The sequence below is a fragment of the Saccopteryx leptura genome, chromosome 2 (genome assembly GCF_036850995.1).
Source record: "Saccopteryx leptura isolate mSacLep1 chromosome 2, mSacLep1_pri_phased_curated, whole genome shotgun sequence".
In the NCBI taxonomy this organism is placed as follows: Eukaryota; Metazoa; Chordata; class Mammalia; order Chiroptera; family Emballonuridae; genus Saccopteryx; species Saccopteryx leptura.
In genome coordinates, this window is record NC_089504.1 from 179,932,263 (window position 1) to 179,953,037 (window position 20,775).

At 43.4% G+C, this 20,775-nt stretch overlaps 1 protein-coding gene and 1 non-coding gene across 2 annotated transcripts in view; both read right to left on the reverse strand.

Annotated features, from left to right (window-relative positions):
- The window catches only part of ADIPOR2 (adiponectin receptor 2), an 88,868-nt gene extending 70,517 nt beyond the window's left edge, over window positions 1-18,351 (reverse strand). Inside the window, 1 exon segment of the mRNA XM_066369481.1 lies at window positions 18,151-18,351. The gene's annotated coding sequence lies outside the window, so the exon portion shown is untranslated.
- Window positions 18,352-19,848: 1,497 nt separating this feature from the next.
- Window positions 19,849-19,924, reverse strand: TRNAA-UGC (transfer RNA alanine (anticodon UGC)). Its single transcript has one exon. It is a non-coding gene; the product is annotated as a tRNA-Ala (tRNA).
- Between the last annotated feature and the right edge of the window lie 851 nt (window positions 19,925-20,775).

Genomic DNA, 20,775 nt, shown 5'->3' on the forward strand with positions numbered 1-20,775 from the left:
AGGACCCAGGTTCGAGACCCTGAGGTCGCCAGCTTGAGCGCGGGCTCATCTGGTTTGAGCAAAAGCCTACCAGCTTGAACCCAAGGTCGCTGGCTCCAGCAAGGAGTTACTCAGTCTGCTGAAGGCCCGTGGTCAAGGCACGTATGAGAAAGCAATCAATGAACAACTAAGGTGTCGCAAGGAAAAACTGATGATTGATGCTTCTCATCTCTCTCCGTTCCTGTCTGTCTGTCCCTATCTATCCCTCTCTCTGACTCACTCTGTCTCTGTAAAAAATAAATTAATTAATTTAAAAAAATAATACTTTAAAAAAAATTTTAAGATTTTATTTATTCATTTTAGAAAAGGGGAGGAGAGAGAGAGAGAAGGGAGAGAGAAGGGGGGAGAAGCAGGAAGCATCAACTCCCATATGTGCTTTGACTGGGCAAGCCCAGGGTTTTGAACCCATGACCTCAGTGTTCCAGGCCGACGCTTTATCCACTGCACCACCACAGGTCAGGCATACTTTTAAAATTTTAGTGATATGGTATTTAACTCTCAATTTCTCCCTCTGGATAGGACACAAAAGAATTTGGCAAACTTCAGTAAAGACCCCAGAAAATAAGTAGAAACTAGAAAATGTATCCTTCAATGAAAAATAAGAATTATTTAATATAGATTAGTCAAACTTGAATAGTGATTTGCAACAAACCAGTGGATATCATCTGAAAAAGTTTTTTGACAGTCACATTAAACATTTAAAGAAGATCTTGTAGGTCCTCATTGCTGCAGACATTTCAGAACTTAAAGCTGAGAAAGTGGAACTACTGCAACCACCACATCCTCCTTCCCCAACTTCCCGGTCTGCAAGCACCTCCACTTTGTGATGCAAACAAAAGATTTTGAGCCTGTGAGGCCAGCGGAAGAAGCCCAGGAGCCAAGGAAGGTGGATCTGGCCAGAGGCCAGGGCCTTGGAGAGGTGGCCCTGTAGTGGGCTCACCTACCCCACACTGTAGAAGAGTGGAGAAATAAGGATCCAGGCCCTCAAAAAGAAACAGAAAAAAAAAGCTTAACTGATAAAGAAAAGAGATACCAAATTAAAGTTTTAAGACCTGTGAAGTAAGATAATGAAGGCTATATTTCAGGAAAAATATACTGTATTACTATACTGCCCTTTTGTTTAGTAAACGTTTTATTGAAGTAAAAGTACATTCAGAAAAGTACAGAAATTTCACAAAGTATAAATGCTATTTAACCAGCAAGAAACATTCTATTACCAGAGGACCCCGTTCCCCATCACTGTACAGTTTTTCAGGTGTTAACTTTAAGAGGCCCAACCCCTCTCCTTGCCAGTTAAAACGTGATAAAAATCTTCCAGCTCTCTAAAGACAAGCCAGTCAGGGTAACACATCTAGTACTTCTTTTGATAGTGTTTAAAAAAGAAATAAGTAGTTACTCAAAAAAATACGGGATACATTAAATATCTTTGATGGTCCCATTGTTGAAATAAACTGTTCCATTCCTAAAAATAATCCCACTGCATTATTAGTAGTTCAGATTTGAATCCACTCTTATTTCACAATGAAGTCTGAAAGAAAAGATAAGGAGGGACACAACATACCCACACCATCATGTAGGACATTTTGTACTACTCAGGTTTCCAATCAAGGAAAAGCATTAACTTAGTATCAGAATTCTCATTAACCATGTACCAACTTCAAACACATACTTCAGCACTGTGGATGATAGGCTACACTGAAATAATTTCAGCATACAACTTTTGTGATATGGTTATGAACTAGGGCTTCAGCCATTTATTTTAAGTTAAATTTACAATCTGCTAATTGTTTATCATGTAAATGCCTCCTTCCAAATCAAAAACAAAGAGAAATACAGAAATTTAGGATGTCAATCAATACATTAGGTGGCTTTTTAAAAATACAGTACTTGTTTGTCATTAGTGTTGTAATCAGAGACTACAGAATTTTCAGATGTGACTAACACCATTTGATCTGTAAGGTAGGTGCCAGATGTTTGGCCTGGCTTTCTCATTAATGATCCGGGTTTTACCACCAACTTCACCCTGCACGGTTTCAATTAATTCTTGGTACTTTGTTTCTATTAGCTTATTTATTAGTCTTCACAATCAGGTATGAAGTAGAGAGTGTTACTAACTCTTACAAATTAAGTTACCATCTGCCATGACCTTTGAGGTGGTTAAAAATTAAGGCATTAAGTCTTAAATTCTAAAGGCTAATGGTGCCATGTTCCTTTGCACTGGCTGGCACACAGTGAGTGGGTGTTATCAGTTTGTCTAGTGCAGGGGTCTCAAACTCAACTCAGCATGTGGGCCGCACTAGGTCTACAAAAGGCAACTGTTACGCAACACTTTTCTCACTGCAGTTGAAAACAAAAAAAAATCAGTACAACAAGCACAATCGTACATGCAGTTTACTCGTCACAAAACGACCAGAAACTGTAGTTCGCATCACAACTGCTGTTAACTAAGCTAGTATCTAGCTAGGATGCTAGAGAAATGAAAAATACAAGTAGGGGCCTGACCTGCTGTGGTGCAGTGGATAGAGCGTCGACCTGGAATGCTGAGGTTGCCGGTTCAAAACCCTGGGTTTGCCTAGTCAAGGCACATATGGGAGTTGATGCTTCCTGCTCCTCCCCCTGTTCTCTCTCTCTCTTTCCTCTGTCTCTCTCTCTCCCCAATAAAAATGGATAAATAAAATCTTTAAAAAAAAAAAAAAATACAAGTAGGCCCCTAGGCTTACTTAATTTTATCCAAAATATTTTGAACTTCATGGATTAGTCTGCGGGCCGCACAAAATTGTTCGGCGGGCCGCGAGTTTGAGACCCCTGGGCTAGGGCTTACTTTCTAATTCTATAATTACCGTATTTTCCACTCCAAAGACACACTCTTTTTCCCCCAAAAGTGGAGGGGAAAATGCCCATGCATCTTATGGAGCAAGAAATACAGTATTTTATTAAATAATTTAACACACCATTTGGTTCAGATTTTTTTTTTTTTCTTATTTTTTTCCTTAAAATCCTAGGTGAGTCTTTTATGTTCAGGTGCATCTTATAGAGTGGTAGATTAATATACGGTAATTATTCTAATTAAAATATGGTAGATTATTTAGTGGCACAGGATAGGCTGCAAAAATATGCCCCATAATTTTGATGGCTTTATCTAAGGTTTAAGCAGCCAATTTCTTTTTTTTTTTTTTTTTTTTTTGTATTTTTCTGAAGCTGGAAACGGGGAGAGACAGTCAGACAGACTCCCGCATGCGCCCCACCGGGATCCACCCGGCACGCCCACCAGGGGGCGACACTCTGCCCACCAGGGGGCAATGCTCTGCCCCTCCGGGCATCGCTCTGCTGTGACCAGAGCCACTCTAGCGCCTGGGGCAGAGGCCAAGGAGCCATCCCCAGCGCCCGGGCCATCTTTGCTCCAATGGAGCCTTGGCTAAGCAGCCAATTTCAAAGTGACTTGAAAGTAGAAAAAATTCCCAACACATGTTACAGATACAGCCCTTAAAAAAAAGAAAAGAGGCCCTGGCTGGTTGGCTCAGTGGTAGACCGTCGGCCTGGCGTGCAGAAGTCCCGGGTTCGATTCCCGGCCAGGGCACACAGGAGAAGTGCCCATTTGCTTCTCCACCCCCCCCCCCTCCTTCCTCTCTGTCTCTCTCTTCCCCTCCTACAGCCCAGGCTCCACTGGAGCAAAGATGGCCCGGGCGCTGGGGATGGCTCCTTGGCCTCTGCCCCAGGCGCTAGAGTGGCTCTGGTCGCAACAGAGCAACACTCCGGAGGGGCAGAGCATCGCCCCCTGGTGGGCAGAGCGGGTGGATCCCGGTCTGCCGCATGCGGGAGTCTGTCTGACTGTCTCTCCCCGTTTCCAGCTTCAGAGAAATACAAAAAAAAAAAAAAAAAGGAAAAGAAAAGAAAGAGTAGAGTTTCGCCTTGACTCAGTTGGTTAGAGCATTGTCCGGAAACTCAGAGGCTGCCAGCTTGATCCCCAGTCAAGGCACATTCAGGAACTCATCTGTTTCTCTCTCTCTCTCTCTCTTCCTCTCTCGCTAAAAATCAATTCATAAATTTTAAAAAACAGTACGGTTCCTGAGAAGAAACAACACCTAGATTTTTAAGAAAGTCATTCCAAAGCCATGTTCATGTTCTTAAAATCTTAAATGTTATTGATAGATATGTGTATTCCAAACTGCCCTCTTGATGTTCTGCTTTTATGTCAGACCTCACCCTTACTGGACTATCACCCCTGAGACAGAGGAATTCCAAGAAGCTGGCAAGCCCCCCCAAGGAGGAGCATTCCGGACATACCAGGACTTTTGCCTCAGTATCCCCTCAGGCTCTCCCAAAGACTATATAACTCGCCCCTAGTCTGTAACCGGTGCTCTTCTCCCCAGGAGAAGTGCCCGGCAGGGTTCCTTTCTTCCTTTCAATAAAAAAAGCCTGTTACTCTGGTCTTTCAGACTCCCATGGATTCCAACAGTTATATGCACACAAAAAATTTTACTTCAAATAGCAGTTTATTTTTAAAAGACATAAAGACAGGTAACACTTTGTATCATTTACACTACTATTTTTCCCTAGCATAAAGTGAAAGGCAGAAACCGTGGGCTGAACCAAAGACATGAACCTAGTATGTTCCAAAAGAAAAGTTTACCTGGAAAGCACCTGGCTGCAAGCTGGCTGAGACCAGCAAAGGCTGTCAGCCCCAAACTGCAAAAGGGAGAGGGTAGATATAGAGGTTACTGCAGGCATTTGCTGGCATGGGGTTGCCTGCACCTGGACATGCCCAGATAAGCAAATCGTGGTTTGTGGCCTTGGTTACAGACTATCTCTCTCAACCCTCAGGTCCCTCCTGAAGGCCTTGTCCCAAGGACATTTCCCAGAACCTTCCCAGGGTGGAGAGAGTTGCTTAAGGGGAGGGGGAGTCTGGGTGAGGGAGATACTTACTGAAGAAGTTGCCCTAGTGGGGAAGTTGGGTGAGGGGAATTTGAGTTTTAAAGGGGCTCTGGATTTAAAGGAGCCCTGAACCTAAACCTAACATAAAGTAGGCCAATTTTTAAATAAAATCACATAGAGCAGCGGTTCTCAACCTGTGGGTCGCGACCCCGGTGGGGGTCGAATGACCAAAACACAGGGGTCGCCTAAAGCCATCGGAAATACATATTTTATTTAAAAATGTATTGTATAATAAATATGTATTTTCCTATGGCTTTAGGCGACCCCTGTGTTTTGGTCATTCGACCCCCACCGGGGTTGCGACCCACAGGTTGAGAACCGCTGACATAGAGCCTGTTCTAACTTACTGCCCCACTTCATTAACCAACTTTATTAAGAAGAAACTAAGCAAATCTTATCACATTAAGCAGAGTTGGGGGAAAGCCAGTGAAAACCTACCATATTACTGGTCTCATGTACACATGGGATAAACAAAAGTGAGCCTGACCAGGTGGTGGTGCAGTGGATAAGAGTGTAGGACTGGGACGCGGAGGACCCAGGTTAGAAACCCCGAGGTCTCCAGCTTAAGCATGGGATCACAGACATGACCCCATGGTCACTGGCTTAAGCACGAGGTCACTGGCTTGAACGCAGGGTTGCTGGCTTGAGCATGGGATCATAGGCATGACCCCAAGGTCGCTGGCTTAAGCACCAGGTCACTGGCTTGAGCAAGGGGTCACTCACTCACTCTGCTGTAGCCACCCCTCCCCTCATCAAGACACATATGAGAAAGCTATCACTGAACAACTAAGGAGCTACAATGAAGAATTGATGCTTCTCATCTCTCTCCCTGTCTGTCTGTCCCTATCTGACTGACTCTGTTGCTGTAAAAAAAAAAAATCTAAAAAAAAAAAAAATTAACATATAAGCCATAGAGGCTAAGAGATTTGCAATTCATTTAACAGACATAACCAGAATATGAAATCAAATCCCAAAATCATTTTATAAAGACTATGCAACTGGGAAAGGGGGGGGGGGATAGCCCATTCAAGGTAACCTTAACACTTAAAAACATGCTCAATCTCATAAATAATTAACATTTAAAAACATTAATCAGCCTGACCAGGTGGTGGCACAGTGGATAGAGCGTCGGACTGGGATGTGGAGGACCCAGGTTCGGGACCCCGAGGTTGCCAGCTTGAGCACAGGCTCATCTGGTTTGAGCTCACCAGCTTGAGCCAAGGTCTCTGGCTCGGGCAAGGGGTCACTCTGTTTGCTGTAGCCCCCCCGGTCAAGGCACATATGAGAAATCAATCAATGAACAACTAAGGAGCCACAACGAAGAATTAATGTTTCTCATCTCTCTCCCTTCCTGTCTGTCTCTATCTATCACTCTCTCTGTCTCTGTCTCTGCCACACACACAAAAATAAAAAATTTAAAAAATAAAAATATTAATCACTTAACATTTAAAAACATGCTCAATCTCATAAATAATTAAAATTTTTTGCCTGATCTGTGGTTGTGCAGTGGATAACGCGTAGACCTGAAATGCTGAGGTTGTTGGTTTGAATCCCTGGGCTTGCCCAGTCTAGGCACATACAGAAAACTACTACAGGTTGATGCTTCCCACTTCTCCCCCCTCTTTCTCTCTCTCCCTCTTTTCTCAAAATCAATAAATAAAATTTTAAAAATAGAATAAAAATTTTTAATTAAGACAATGTTATATCATCTCACACTCATTTGATTTGTAAACATGAAAAAAATCTGACAATACCACAGATCATAAGGATTTGGAAACAGAAAATTTTCACATTCTACTACTAAAAAATGCAAAGTTGGGACAATTTTGGAGAGAAATTTGGCAATATCTCCATAACTTCCAACCTAAAAATTCTACTTCTAAGTAACTTACTATTGAGGACTTCATTTCAAACTTAGTAACCACATACATATATACATATACACAAATACACAGGACAAAACATTTACTCTTACTGACTGCACTACAACCTGATACTTCTCCATCCTATTTTAATTCCTATCTAAACTGATTTTCCACCCATCAATGGCTCCCAACATGCAGTCTGAAAACCCTGCCAAAGATCTTAGATATGTACATACGAATTCCTAATCAGAAATACTCAATGCACTGACAAAAGAAAATTTCTGAGATGTCCTACATTAAATTACAGCTGGCAGGACAGTGATAGACTAGAGTAGTTAAGCGGTTAACAGCTGTGGGCCAACTAACAATAGATTGTTCACATTCCTGACTGTACATTGGAGCTTTTCTCTTTTCCTTTTCATTTTTTTAGAGAGAGAGAAAGAGAGAGAGAGAGAGAGAGAGAGAGGGGAAAGGAGAGAGGAAAGGAGGAGGGAGAGAGATGAGAAGCAACAGCTCATAGTTGCTTCACTTTAGTTCATTGATTACTTCTCATATGTCCCTTGCAGGGGTGGGGGTAAAGGGGTCAAGCCAGAGACTTTGGACTCAAGCCAGCGACCTTGGGCTTTAATCCAGCAACTCTGGGATCATCTCCATGATCCTACACTCAAACCAGTGACCCAGCACTCAAGCTGGGGACCTCAGGGTTTCTAACCTGGGCCCTCAGTATTCCCGGTTGACGCTCTATCCACTGTGCCTTCATCCGTCAGGCTTTTTGACTGATTTTAGAGAGACAGAGAGAGGAGGGGGGGGGGGGAGTATTCATATTGTTCCACTTACTTGTACATTCATTGTTCACTTCCTACATTGCTCGTGCCCTAACTGGAAATCAAACCCATAACCCTGGAGTTTCAGAATAACGTTATAACTGACTGAGCTAACTGGCCAGGGCCTGTACCTTGGAGCTTTAAATAAATTCCATAGAGACCATTAAATGCCACAGCATTCTGCTTATGCAAAAAGAGCTATTGACTCCAAGACCGTCACCATGCTGTCCTCTCCATTGAGCCCTTCTGCTGGGTGTTTAGACTGTACCCCCCAGGATTTCACTTCTCTCTTTTAATATGTATTTTATCATACTTCTGGGTTTTTTTTTAATTTATTTATTGATTTTAGAGAGAAAGATAAAGAAATATCAATCTGTTCCTGTATGTGCCCTGACCAGGATTGAACCCGCAACCTTTGCGTATCAGGACAATGAATGCTCTAACCCAGTGGTCCCCAACCTTTTTTAGGCCACAGACCGGTTTAATGTCAGAAAATATTTTCACGGACCGGCCTTTATGGTGAACAGATAAATGTATATCACATGACCGAGACAAGCGTCAAGAGTGAGTCTTAGATGAATGTAACAGAGGGAATGTGGTCATTTTTTTTAAAATAAAACATCGTTCAGACTTAAATATAAATAAAATGAAAATAATGTAAGTTATTTATTCTTTCTCTGCGGACTGGTACCAAATGGCCCACGAACCAGTACCGGTCTGCGGCCCAGGGGTTGGGGACCACTGCTCTAAACCACCAAGTTATCTGGCCAGGACTACACTTCTGAATCTTTTAAGTTACTAGAAATTCTTTCTGGAATGAAATAGGACACAAATAAATCTGAAGAAAATTAAAAGTAACCTTTCACTTTGCCCTCTTGAGCATGGGATCACAGACATGACCCCATGGTCACTGGCTTGAGCCCAAAGGTCACTGGCTTGAACAAGGGGTCACTCACTCTGCTGTAGCCCCCCAGTCAAGGCACATATGAGAAAGCAATCAAAGAACAACTAAGGTGCTGCAACTATGAGCTGATACTTCTCATCTCTCTCCCTTCCTCTCTGTCTTTGTCTATCTCTTTCGCTCTATAAATAAATAAAGAAAAAAAGAAAGAAAGTAGGGGCCCTGGCCGGTTGGCTCAGCGGTAGAGCGTCGGCCTAGCGTGCGAAGGACCCCGGTTCGATTCCCAGCCAGGGCACACAGGAGAAGTGCCCATTTGCTTCTCCACCCCTCTGCCGCGCTTTCCTCTCTGTCTCTCTCTTCCCCTCCCGCAGCCAAGGCTCCATTGGAGCAAAGATGGCCCGGGCGCTGGGGATGACTCTGTGGCCTCTGCCTCAGGCGCTAGAGTGGCTCTGGTCGCAACATGGCGACGCCCAGGATGGGCAGAGCATCGCCCCCTGGTGGGCAGAGCGTAGCCCCATGGTGGGCGTGCCAGGTGGATCCCGGTCGGGCGCATGCGGGAGTCTGTCTGACTGTCTCCTCCTGTTTCCAGCTTCAGAAAAATGCAAAAAAAGAAAGAAAGAAAGAAAGTAGGTTAACTTTTCCAAAAAAGTAGGTCCTAGGATATCAATCAGTCTTAGTTAACTCACTTTAGAAATAAAAGATGAGGTAGAGAATATACACCAAGATGACAATTTTACACTGGAATTTTTCAAGTTTGTATTTCATCAAGAATTTGAAAAGGTTGTTAAAGTTAAAACACTTTATTCAACAGTAACCCCCCAAAAAACATGATCCATTTAGATTCTAAAAAAAAACATTAAAAATTAATTAGCCTGACCTGTGGTGACACAGAGGATAAAGAGTCGACCTGGAATGCTGAGGTTACAAGTTTGAAACCCTGGGCTTGCCTAGTCAAGGCACATGTGGGAGTTGATGCTTCCTGCTCCTCCCCCCTTCTTCCTCTCTCTTCTAAAATAAATAAATAAACATATTTTAAAAATTAATTCAAAAATAATACAAATTAATAAAAAGATCATTTATTAGCCACCTGCTATATACTACAGTTGCTATTTGATATGAACAAAACTGTATATTCCTTACCCTCAAGAAATATATAGGCTACTGGGAAGTCACCTAGATTATTTTAACAGGGGTGGCAAAATCACACTGCTTTCAGGGGCCAACTAGGTAATCTAAATATGTGAGTGGCTCTGTCTAAGTGAGTACTCTGAAGAATAACTAGAGAATACATGTCCCACCTAAAGTAATACTAAATCGTATCTCCCAGTGAGATAGAATACATTACAAGAAATGTTTAAGTCAGATAAAGATCTTTTTTAAGATGGCAATGGCAAAGAGATGCGAGAATGTTACATTGCGCCTGGCCTGTGGTAGCACCATGGATAACGCTTCAACCTGGAATGTAAGGTTTCCAGTTCGAAACCCTGGCTTTGCCTGGTCAAGGCACATACAACAAGCACATACAACAAGCAATCAACAAACAACTAAAGTGAAGCAACTATGAGTTAATATTCTCGTTCCTCCCCCCTCCACTCACAGAAAAATCAATAAATAAAATCTATAAAAAGATAAGTTTACGCTGCAGTGACCTTTCTGGATGGCAGTCTGATAATATACATTGAAATGAAAACATATTTCCTTCAATCTAGTAATGAGACTCTTAGAAAGTTACCCTGAAGAATGTTTAGTGGCAGCAACTATCCTCTAGTCCAGGGGTCTCAAACTCGCGGCCCGCCGAACAATTTTGTGCGGCCCGCAGACTAATCCACGAAGTTCAAAATATTTTGGATAAAATTAAGTAAGCCTAGGGGTCTACTTGTATTTTTCATTTCTCTAGCATCCTAGCTAGATATTAGCTTAGTTAACAGCAGTTGTGATGCGAACTACAGTTTCTGGTCGTTTTGTGACACTGAGTAAACTGCATGTACGATTGTGCTTGTTGTACTGATTTTTTTTTGTTTTCAACTGCAGTGAGAAAAGTGTTGCGTAACAGTTGCCTTTTGTAGACCTAGTGCAGCCCACATGCTGAGTTGAGTTTGAGACCCCTGCTCTAGTCTGCCCACTCTGTGCCTCTCCAAGAGTACTATTGCTTTTTGCTGTAATAAATCTCGCCGCTACAGCTTTAAAATAAAAAAGGCATAGGCATGCAACAAATGTACATACAAGGCACATGTACAATACACAATAAAATTTAAACATCTAAAATTCAGCAATAGGGAACACTATTAAATTATGGTGTGCCCATTCAATATAATATTGAAGAACTATAGTATTTAAAAAGAACAGAGTAGATGCAGATCTATTGACCTGGAAAGCTATCCATGAATATTATTTTTTAAAGCACACTACTATGAGCCAAGATGGTACCATCTACTGAGCTCCCAACAGCTGTTTCCCCACACCTGGAAGCATGATTCCAAGCCACAGCCTAAGAAGGGTTGGCTGGTGTCAGTGGTGTAGTTTTCTAAGAACTGCTTACTGTGAGCCGGTCTGCAACCAATGTGTCCAGTTAAAAACAAACACAAGCTTACACAGCAACCTGCAGAAGTTACAGAACTAATAAAGTGGACCCTCTCAAGTACACTGAAGAGTTTCTACAATAGTAGAAAGCTCACTATAGCTCTAGATGGATAGCTCGGTCGATTAGAGCATCATCCCGATACACAAAGGTTGTGGGTTTGATTCCTGGTCAGGGCACATACAGAAACACTGATGTTTTGTCTCTCTCTCTAAAAATCAATCAATAAATTTTTTCAATTAAAATAAAGGAAACAAAGTTCACTATAAATATAATGTGGAGATTTTCATATTGCAATCAAATATACTTGCAAAGTACAGGCAAAGCTAGTGGTGTTCATGGCACAGATTGATCACTGCTGCCCAGAACATCAAACATCTATAACTTCCTTTAAGAACTGAAAGATTGGCCTGACTTGTGGTGGCGTGGTGGATAAGGCATCGACCTGGAACTCTGAGGTCACTGGTTCGAGGCCCTAGACTTGCCTGGTAAAAAGGCACATATGGGAGTTGATGCTTCCTGCTCCTCCTGCCTCTCTCTCTAACAATGAATAAATAAAAATCTTTAAAAAACAAAACAAAACTGAAAGATCAGCCCTGGCCCTTTGGCTCAGTGGTAGAGCATCATCAGCCCAGCATGTGGAAGTCCCAGGTTCAATTCCCAGTCAAGGCACACAGGAGAAGCAACCATCTGCTTCTCTACCCCTCCCCCCGCCCATGTCTCTGTCTCTATCTTCTTCTCCCATAGCCATGGCCTCACCTCAGGCTCTAAAATAGCTCAGTTGCCAAGCAATGGACCAGTAGCCCCAGATGGGCAAAACATCACCCCAAGGGGGCTTGCCAAGTGAATCCCAGTTGGGGTGCATGCAGGAATCTGTCTCTGCCTCCCTGCCTCTCACTTAATTTTTTTTAAATTTTTTTTATTTATTTATTTTTTACAGAGACAGAGAGTGAGTCAGAGAGAGGGATAGACAGGGACAGACAGACAGAAACGGAGAGAGATGAGAAGCATCAAACATTAGTTTTTCATTGCGCGATGCAACACCGTAGTTGTTCATTGATAGCCTTCTCACATGTGCCTTGACTGCAGGCCTTCAGCGGGCCTTCAGCAGACCGAGCAATCCCTTGCTGGAGCCAGCGACCTTGGGTCCAAGCTGGTGAGCCTTGCTCAAACCAGATGAGCCCGCACTCAAGCTGGCGACCTCGGGATCTCGAACCTGGATCCTTCCGCATCCCAGTCCGATGCTCTATCCACTGCGCCACCGCCTGGTCAGACTCACTTAATTTTTAAAAAAGAAGAAAAAAAAGATCTGCTCTTCTACAATTATACTGTCTTGAATCTAGGTCATCCAATAACATTTTTAAAAGCTCTAGGCTGGGCCCTGGCAGGTTGGCTCAGCAGCAGAGCATCAGCCTGGCATGTGGAAGTCCCGGGTTCAATTCCCAGTCAGGGCACCCATCTGCTTCTCCACCCTTCTCCCTCTCCTTTCTCTCTCTCTCTCTCTCTTTCCCTCCTGCAGCCAAGGCTCCATTGGAGCCAAGTTGGCCCAGGTGCTGAAAATGGCTCCATAGCCTCCGCCTCAGGTGCTAGAATGGCTCCGGTTGCAATGGAGCAATGGTACAGATGGGCAGAGCATCGCCCCTGGTGGGCATGCTGGGTGGATCCTGCTCAGGCACATGTAGGAGTATGTCTGCCTGCCTCCCTGCATCTAACTTCAGAAAAATACAAAAAAAAACCCAAAAAACAACAAAAAAGAAACCTCTAGGTTGATCTTACCCTGGCGTGGTAGGTAGCTCAGTTAGTTTAAGTGTTATCCCAATACCCGAAGGTTGTGGGTTCGATCCCGGGTCAGGGTACATACAAGAAGCAACCAGCCTGACCAGGCAGTGGTTCAAAACCCTGAGGTCGCTGGCTTAAGCACAGGCTCATCTGGTTTGAGCAAGGCTCACCAGCTTGAGCCCAGGGCAACTGGCTTGAGCAAAAAGGGTCAATCACTCTGCTGTAGCCCCCCAGTCAAGGCACATATGAGAAAGCAATCAATGCAGCGGTAGAGCGTCGGCCTAGCGTGCGGAGGACCCGGGTTCGATTCCCAGCCAGGGCACATAGGAGAAGCGCCCATTTGCTTCTCCACCCCTCCGCCGCGCTTTCCTCTCTGTCTCTCTCTTCCCCTCCCGCAGCTGAGGCTCCATTGGAGCAAAGATGGCCCGGGCGCTGGGGATGGCTCTGTGGCCTCTGCCTCAGGCGCTAGAGTGGCTCTGGTCGCAATATGGCGACGCCCAGGATGGGCAGAGCATCGCCCCCTGGTGGGCAGAGCTTCGCCCCATGGTGGGCGTGCCGGGTGGATCCCGGTCGGGCGCATGCGGGAGTCTGTCTGACTGTCTCTCCCTGTTTCCAGCTTCAGAAAAATGAAAAAAAAAAAAAAAAAAGAAAGCAATCAATGAACAACTACGGTTCCTCAGCAAAGAATTGATGCTTCCCATCTCTCTCCCTTCTTGTCTGTCTGTCCCTATCTGTACCTCTCTGTCCCTGTCACACATACAAAAAAAAGAAGTAAACAATGAATGCATAAGTAGAACAACAAACTATGGTTTCTCTCTCTCTCCTTCTCCCTTCCTCTCTTTAAAGTCAATCAATAAAATTTTAATTTTTTAGTAAAATAAAAACCTTTGATCTCATTGAGAAGAACCTCATCAATCAATCATTTGCTAAAACTCTTCTGTGTACTTCTACATTTTGAAAGTAGCATCTAAGACTTTATACACTCATTTTGTGACTGGTAAAAATACAAATACAAAATACAAGAAAAAATACAGTATCACAAAATTTCAAGTACACATGTCAAGCAACAGCAATACAACTGCACTCAAGATATCTTTGGAAGTGATAACTGAACTCTACAGAAGAAATGATGCCAAAAATGTTCAATGTTATCACAACTGCATTTTTCTCTAAGGTCACCAAGATATTAGTTGCTGCCTTGACATTCTTCCTAGGGAAAGATGAACAAGAAGACCAGGACGGTAACAATGCTAGTGCAATATGAAACAGGGAAGAAAGACTCCAATCACAAGAAAAGGTTGAAAAGGTTATAAAAGTGCTTCAGAAACAAAGAAAAAAAACTTTTCAGCTATCCATCTGGTTCCTAACTGCTAAGATTTTTGAAAAAAACTACTAAAGTAGCTAACAAGCTCTAAGGAGATGTTTGAAGTAAAGATGATACTCAAGAACTTTAAAACCAGATTGGTGGGGGCCCTGGCCGGTTGTAGAGCGTCGGCCTGGCATGCGGGGGACCCGGGTTCGATTCCCGGCCAGGGCACATAGGAGAAGCGCCCATTTGCTTCTCCACATACCCCCCCTCCTTCCTCTCTGTCTCTCTCTTCCCCTCCTGCAGCCAAGGCTCCATTGGAGCAAAGATGGCCCGGGCGCTGGGGATGGCTCCTTGGCCTCTGCCCCAGGCGCTAGAGTGGCTCTGGTCATGGCAGAGCTATGCCCCGGAGGGGCAGAGCTTCACCCCTGGTGGGCATGCCGGGTGGATCCCGGTCGGGCACATGCGGGAGTCTGTCTCTCCCCGTTTCCAGCTTCAGAAAAATACAAAAAAAAAAAAAAGAGAAAAAAAACCAGATTGGTGGGAATTCATGAGCTTTTTCTAACTTCTATCCTTTTATGCAAACATTTCTGCAGCAACACCAAACCAAAGAGAAGTAACAAGATATATATGCTACACAAACATCTCTTCATCACCTGGCAGTCCAAAGACCAGTCATTGCTCATGACTGTGGCCTCCCATTTTGTTATGGACAAGAATTCCTAACAGTAGGAATCAGTGCTATGTGAAATAACAGTTCAATGACTTAAGAATTTCCTCAAGTCTGACCGGTGGCGGTGTAATGGATAGAGAGTCAACCTGGGACACTGAAGTCCCAGGTTCGAAACCCTGAGGTCACTAGCTTCAGCAAGTGCAAGGCTCATCAGCTTGAGCGCAGGGTCACTGGCTTGAGCATGGGATCATCAATATGATCCCTTGGTCACTGGCTTGAACCCCAAGATCACTGGCTTGAAGCCCAAGGTCACTGGCTTGAGCAAGGGGTCAACTAAAACTTTCTCAAGACCTGGTCCAGTATAAAACACACAAAGAATGAGATGTCGGCTAGAATTGATCCAGTTTGTTGAACAAGAAATTCCAGGTTAAGGCTACAGAGGCCTTGATAAAAATCCAAAGCATAAGAATATGGACAACTAGATGCTACAGATTACATTCCAGGAACTTAAGTTCTGAAAGTTGAAGAAAAGAATGCCAAGAACAATAAAAATAGCTGAGGGTGTACCAGTCTCCATGAGGAGGAAGATGATGATGGTAAATGGGTTGATGTGCACCACTCTTCTGACGAAGAACACAAGAAATCTCCAAGAACATGAAGAGCTTCATGGAACAGTCAGAATGTCCAGTGAAAAAATAATCATTATTACTTCAGAGAAAAGCAGCCAGCACTATAAGGTTAACTTTAAAAAAGAGAAAAAGAATAAAGTAACTCCCAAGTAACTTCTTCCATTCCAAGGAGGATGCTAGGTGTGTGTCATGAATCTACACATAAGTGAATCAAGAATGTTTAAAGTCCAGAAGCACTATTATTTTGAAAACCACCCAAAAAAGCACACTGCTAAACAGACTGACTTGATCCAATTTTTAAAAAGAACTCTGCAACACAAAAAAAGCCTTAATATGAACCAGATTTTTATTAATAGCAATACAATATTGGTTCATCAATTATAACAAATATGCCACATTACTGCATATTAAGGAAAAATTGGGGGATGGATAATATGTAAACTTTCTCTACTATTTGCATAAGTTTCTATAAATCTAAAACTGCTTTAAAAAATACAGTATTAATTTTTTTAAACTTGCATATGTAGACAGATTTGCAAATAAATACTTGCAAATGCAGACAAAGCTGAAAAGCTCTACAACAGTTAACAGTGATTTTCTAAAAAGTGAAATAAAAAGAACATAAGGAGGTATTTTTACATAGTGTACCTCTGGCCTATCTAAACTTTCTACACTAAACAGTACTCTAAGGAGAGGCTCTATGAGAATCTTGGTCCTGAAACCATACTGCACGGATTCAAATCCCAGCTCTATCATTAACTAGCTGATAAATTTGAGCACTTAATTTCTCTGTGCCTCGGTTTCCACATCTGTAAATAGGAATAACAGTATGTGTACCCACAGGACTGCTACAGTATTAAATAACTTACTACATGTAAAGTGTTGGAAAACCATCTAGTACATAGAAATTGTTCAAGAAATGGTGTTCACTACCAATCATCATCATCATCATCATCAAGTATGTATTACTCATCATCGAACATCTATTACTCCTAATTTTTTTAAATCTTTGACTAGTAAAGCAAATCAGAAACTTGGTTCAAGTGTAGGATCTTTGATACAGAAAATACAAATGTATTTAATTGCCAAATAAAAATTACCTGAGATATTTTTAAGCAAATAACGAATCATCACTAAACAACACGAGCCATTTTATATAAAAATAATCATTAATAAATTCTGTAAGTATAATCACAAAAACAAACCCTTCTAAATTGTGTGATTCTGGGTAATTTTTACTTTCTCCTTTATTCTTTTCTGACTTCTTTTAATTTTCTACACAGAATATGAATCTTTTTTAATGACTTTATTTATTGATTTTTAGAGAAAGAGGGAGAGAGAGAAGGGAGGGAGGTGCGGGAAGCTTGTCCTCTGTGCCTTGACAGGGCAAGCCCAGGGTTTTGAACCGGTGACCTGAGTATTCCAGGTCAATGCTTTACCCAGTGCGCCACCACAAGTCAGGCCGCATCATTTAAAATAAGATAAAGTAGGAGTCGGCTAACTTTTTCTATTAAGGGCTGAAAAATAAATATTTTAAGCTCTGTAGGCCACATGGCTCTCTATCCCAATTACTCAACTCTACTGTTGCACCACAAAGCGACCACACACAATATCTAAACGAATGCATATCACTATGTCCCAATAAAATTTTTACATAAACAGGCAGCTGGCAGGACGTGGCCCACAAGCTGCCAAGTTTACGGACCCCAGAAACGACGAACAAACTAAAATTATTTTCATTTTTGAAAACAAAATGTAATTTATACTAAAGAAAATGCATCACCTACATTGATATATTTGTGGTTTAAAGAAAAAAAAACATCCACTTATTAAGTCGTATACAAGTCTAGGTATAGAAAAACACTCTGCAAATCCTCCTCTCATGCCTAGTACCTCAGTAATAAGATAAAATTTGTCTAAAGTCTAAATAGGAACATGTTGGGCCATTACGTTAAGTTGTCAAAATTCCACAGGCAAACGTTTCAATAAGGTCAAAGCCAGGAAGAAGAAAAAAGTATCAGTTTTCGATCCAAACTCTCTCATAGAACCCCTAACACTGCTTTAAACCCTGCTATTGGCCGTTTTAAAAGCAGCACACCGAGAGACAAAAAGCCCAACGGGGCTTGGGAATACAAGGACCCAAGTTACTGTCAACTAGGCTGCCCGAAATGCCACCTGAGAGAAGAGGAAAATCTTCCCACGCCACATACTGTCAAAATAGTACTAATCAGGACCCATTCGAAGCCTGCACTAAAGAAATTCCTATAAGTGAAAAAAGAGATGAAAATGAAGAAACAGAGGGCAGATTCTGTCCGTGGGCAGTAAGTTGGGGGGCGGGCGGTCTGGACACTACCAGGCGGGCGAGGCGGCGGTGGGCGCCGGGCTCCTGAGACAGAGGCTGAAAGAAAGGCGGATCCAGGCCCCTCACCGTCAGCCCCGCCAGCCACTGCGCCGCAAACTGTCCAGGGCGGGCGGCTCAGGTAAGGAGGCCAAGTTCAAGGCTGGGACGGTCGCGCTCTCCCGCCCACGCTCGGGACACTCGCCCCCTCAGTCACCTCTTCCCTGACCCCGCGGGCTCTACCTCTTCGCCCAGGAGACGGCGCTCACACTCTAGAGACCCTCACCCAGAGCTTGTGGCCGCTTCGCCGCTCGTCTCGGACTCCTCAGGAACCGCTGCCGAGGGGAAGGGGAGAAGGGGGGGCGGAAGAGGGAAGGGGCCCAACCCGGTATAGCCGTGCCACTGCCGCCGCCGCGATACCGAGTATGGGAGTGTGCGCGCGCCGCCGCGACCGCCGCCGCCGCCGCGTCTTCCCGCCCCCACGACCGCACGACTCAGTGACGTAAATCGCACGAGGCGGTAAGACCCAATAAGACCACTCCTCGAGCACAGCCGCGCTAGCCCAAACCGGAAGCTGCTTCTCTGACCGCCTAGAACCTGGGTGCATCTTGGGAATTGTGGTTCAGCCAGGGACCCAATGAAGGCAGCGATCGCTCTCCACTGGCGCTCACGTAAATTCACTTAGTTTTTTGACCCTCCCACCGAAAAGGGAAGCAGTTTCGATATGAAGAGGCAGGGTCTGCGTAGCTCGTGTACGCTTTCCCAGTCTCTATGGACACAGTTTACACACCTTGGGCAGAAGCCAAAATTTAGGGATTTAGGTTAGATCGTGTGTTTCTGCCTATGGCCAATATATTGTTAGGCGTCGTTTGTGAAAGCATTAGCCAAATTTTACCCACAACAAACGCGTTTGCCTTTTATTGCCTGTAAAGGTATTATGATGTGCCCTACTACTTCTAAAACACAAATGTGATCCATTCACTCTTAGAATACAATTCAGAACGATTTTTAAAATGGTTTTCATGTAATAGATCAGAAACTATTTCAACATTAAATACTGTATCCAATTACCCAGAATGAGTAACTTCCTACATGTGAGCTTTCAATTGAGCTCTAACTTAGAAAACAAAAAATCAGGTTTGGTTACATACTTATTCTGATAAGTAAAAGAAGTACAGTATAGAAGCTGGCATAGGAAATTTTTTTCACATTCAATTCTAAGAGGAATTTATACTCGAGGTAATTGCCTTAACTGTGAAAACGCTTGTTATTAGCTAAATGAAATCCATAGCTTTTAAGAACACCTATGCCCATGGTTTGTTGTCCTTCCACCACAAGAAGACAAAGGATGATACCCTGCAAAGCTTCACAGAAAAAGCTTCATTATCAGTATAAGACCTGGAGTCTGATATATGAGGAAAAAAATAAAAATTGAGAACTCTTCATCTGGAAATATAAATTCTAAGAAGTAATTAAAGTTACTAAAAATCACAAAAAGCATGAATAATATGGTCTTAATACAGGTATTTTAGAAGTAAGGCCATCCATTTAAGCTTGAACAAGATAAAATTAGTATAAATAAAATTATGGAACTAAATTTAAAGGAACTAATTCCCTTCATGTAGTAGTTTACATTGAAAATATTAATTATATTTTTAAGTATACATAATTTGTTTTTGTTTTTTGGGGGGGGTTGTTGGTTTTTGTTTTTGTTTTTCTGAAGTTGGAAACGGGGAGGCAGTCAGACAGACTCCCGCATGCGCCCCACCGGGATCCACCAGGCATGCCCACCAGGGGGCAATGCTCTGCCCATCTGGGGTGTTGCTCTACCGCAATCAGAGCCATTCTAGCGCCTGAGGCAGAGCCATCCTCAGCGCCTGGGCCAACTTTGCTCCAATGGAGCCTCGGCTGCGGGAGGGGAAGAGAGAGACAGAGAGGAAGGAGAGGGGGAGGGGTGGAGAAGCAGATGGGCACTTCTCCTGTGTGCCCTGGCCGGGAATCGAACCCGGGACTCCCGCACGCAAGGCCGATGCTCTACCACTGAGCTAACCGGCCAGGGCCAAGTATACATAATTTGTAAAAGACATAATAATAATGACATCTATTTTCCAGGTAAAAACATAAAGATTTGATACTAAAATCAAGGAAGACAATCATACACTTCCACAACACAACAAAAAACAGAAGACAGGCGTCCTTGAATAGAAAACTTAACCCGGCCCTGGCCGGTTTGCTCAGCGGTAGAGCATTGGCCTGGCGTGCGGGGGACCCGGGTGTGATTCCGGCCAGGGCACATAGGAGAAGCGCCCATTTGCTTCTCCACCCCCCCCCCTCCTTCCTCTCTGTTTCTCTCTTCCCCTCCCGCAGTCGAGGCTCCATTGGAGCAAAGATGGCCCGGGCGCTGGGGATGGCTCCTTGGCCTCTGCCCCAGGCGCTAGAGTGGCTCTGGTCATGGCAGAGCGACGCCCCGGAGGGGTAGAGCATTGCCCCCTGGTGGGCCTGCCGGGTGGATCCTGGTCGGGCGCATGCGGGAGTCTGTCTGTCTCTCCCCGTTTCCAGCTTCAGAAAAATACAAAAAAAAAAAAAAAAAAGAAAGGAAAAAAAAAGAAAATTTAACCCAGTACACCAACTTACACAGGACAAAGATAAGAACAAGAATCTCAGGCTTAATAAGAGGTCTAGGTCTACTAAAGGTGACACAACTATATAAAGAAGACAATTTAAAAAGATTGTTCAAGGATTTTACATATTTTCTACGTCCTTCTCTCAATCTTGCTTTGACAAAACAAACCACTACTCAAGAAGCTTCCTCTGGAACACTCCTTTGTGTGCTAAAACATGTGTGAAAGAGCCTTAATATTTTCCCACCAAGATTTTACCTACCATTCTGTATCACCTTGACCCCATTCCC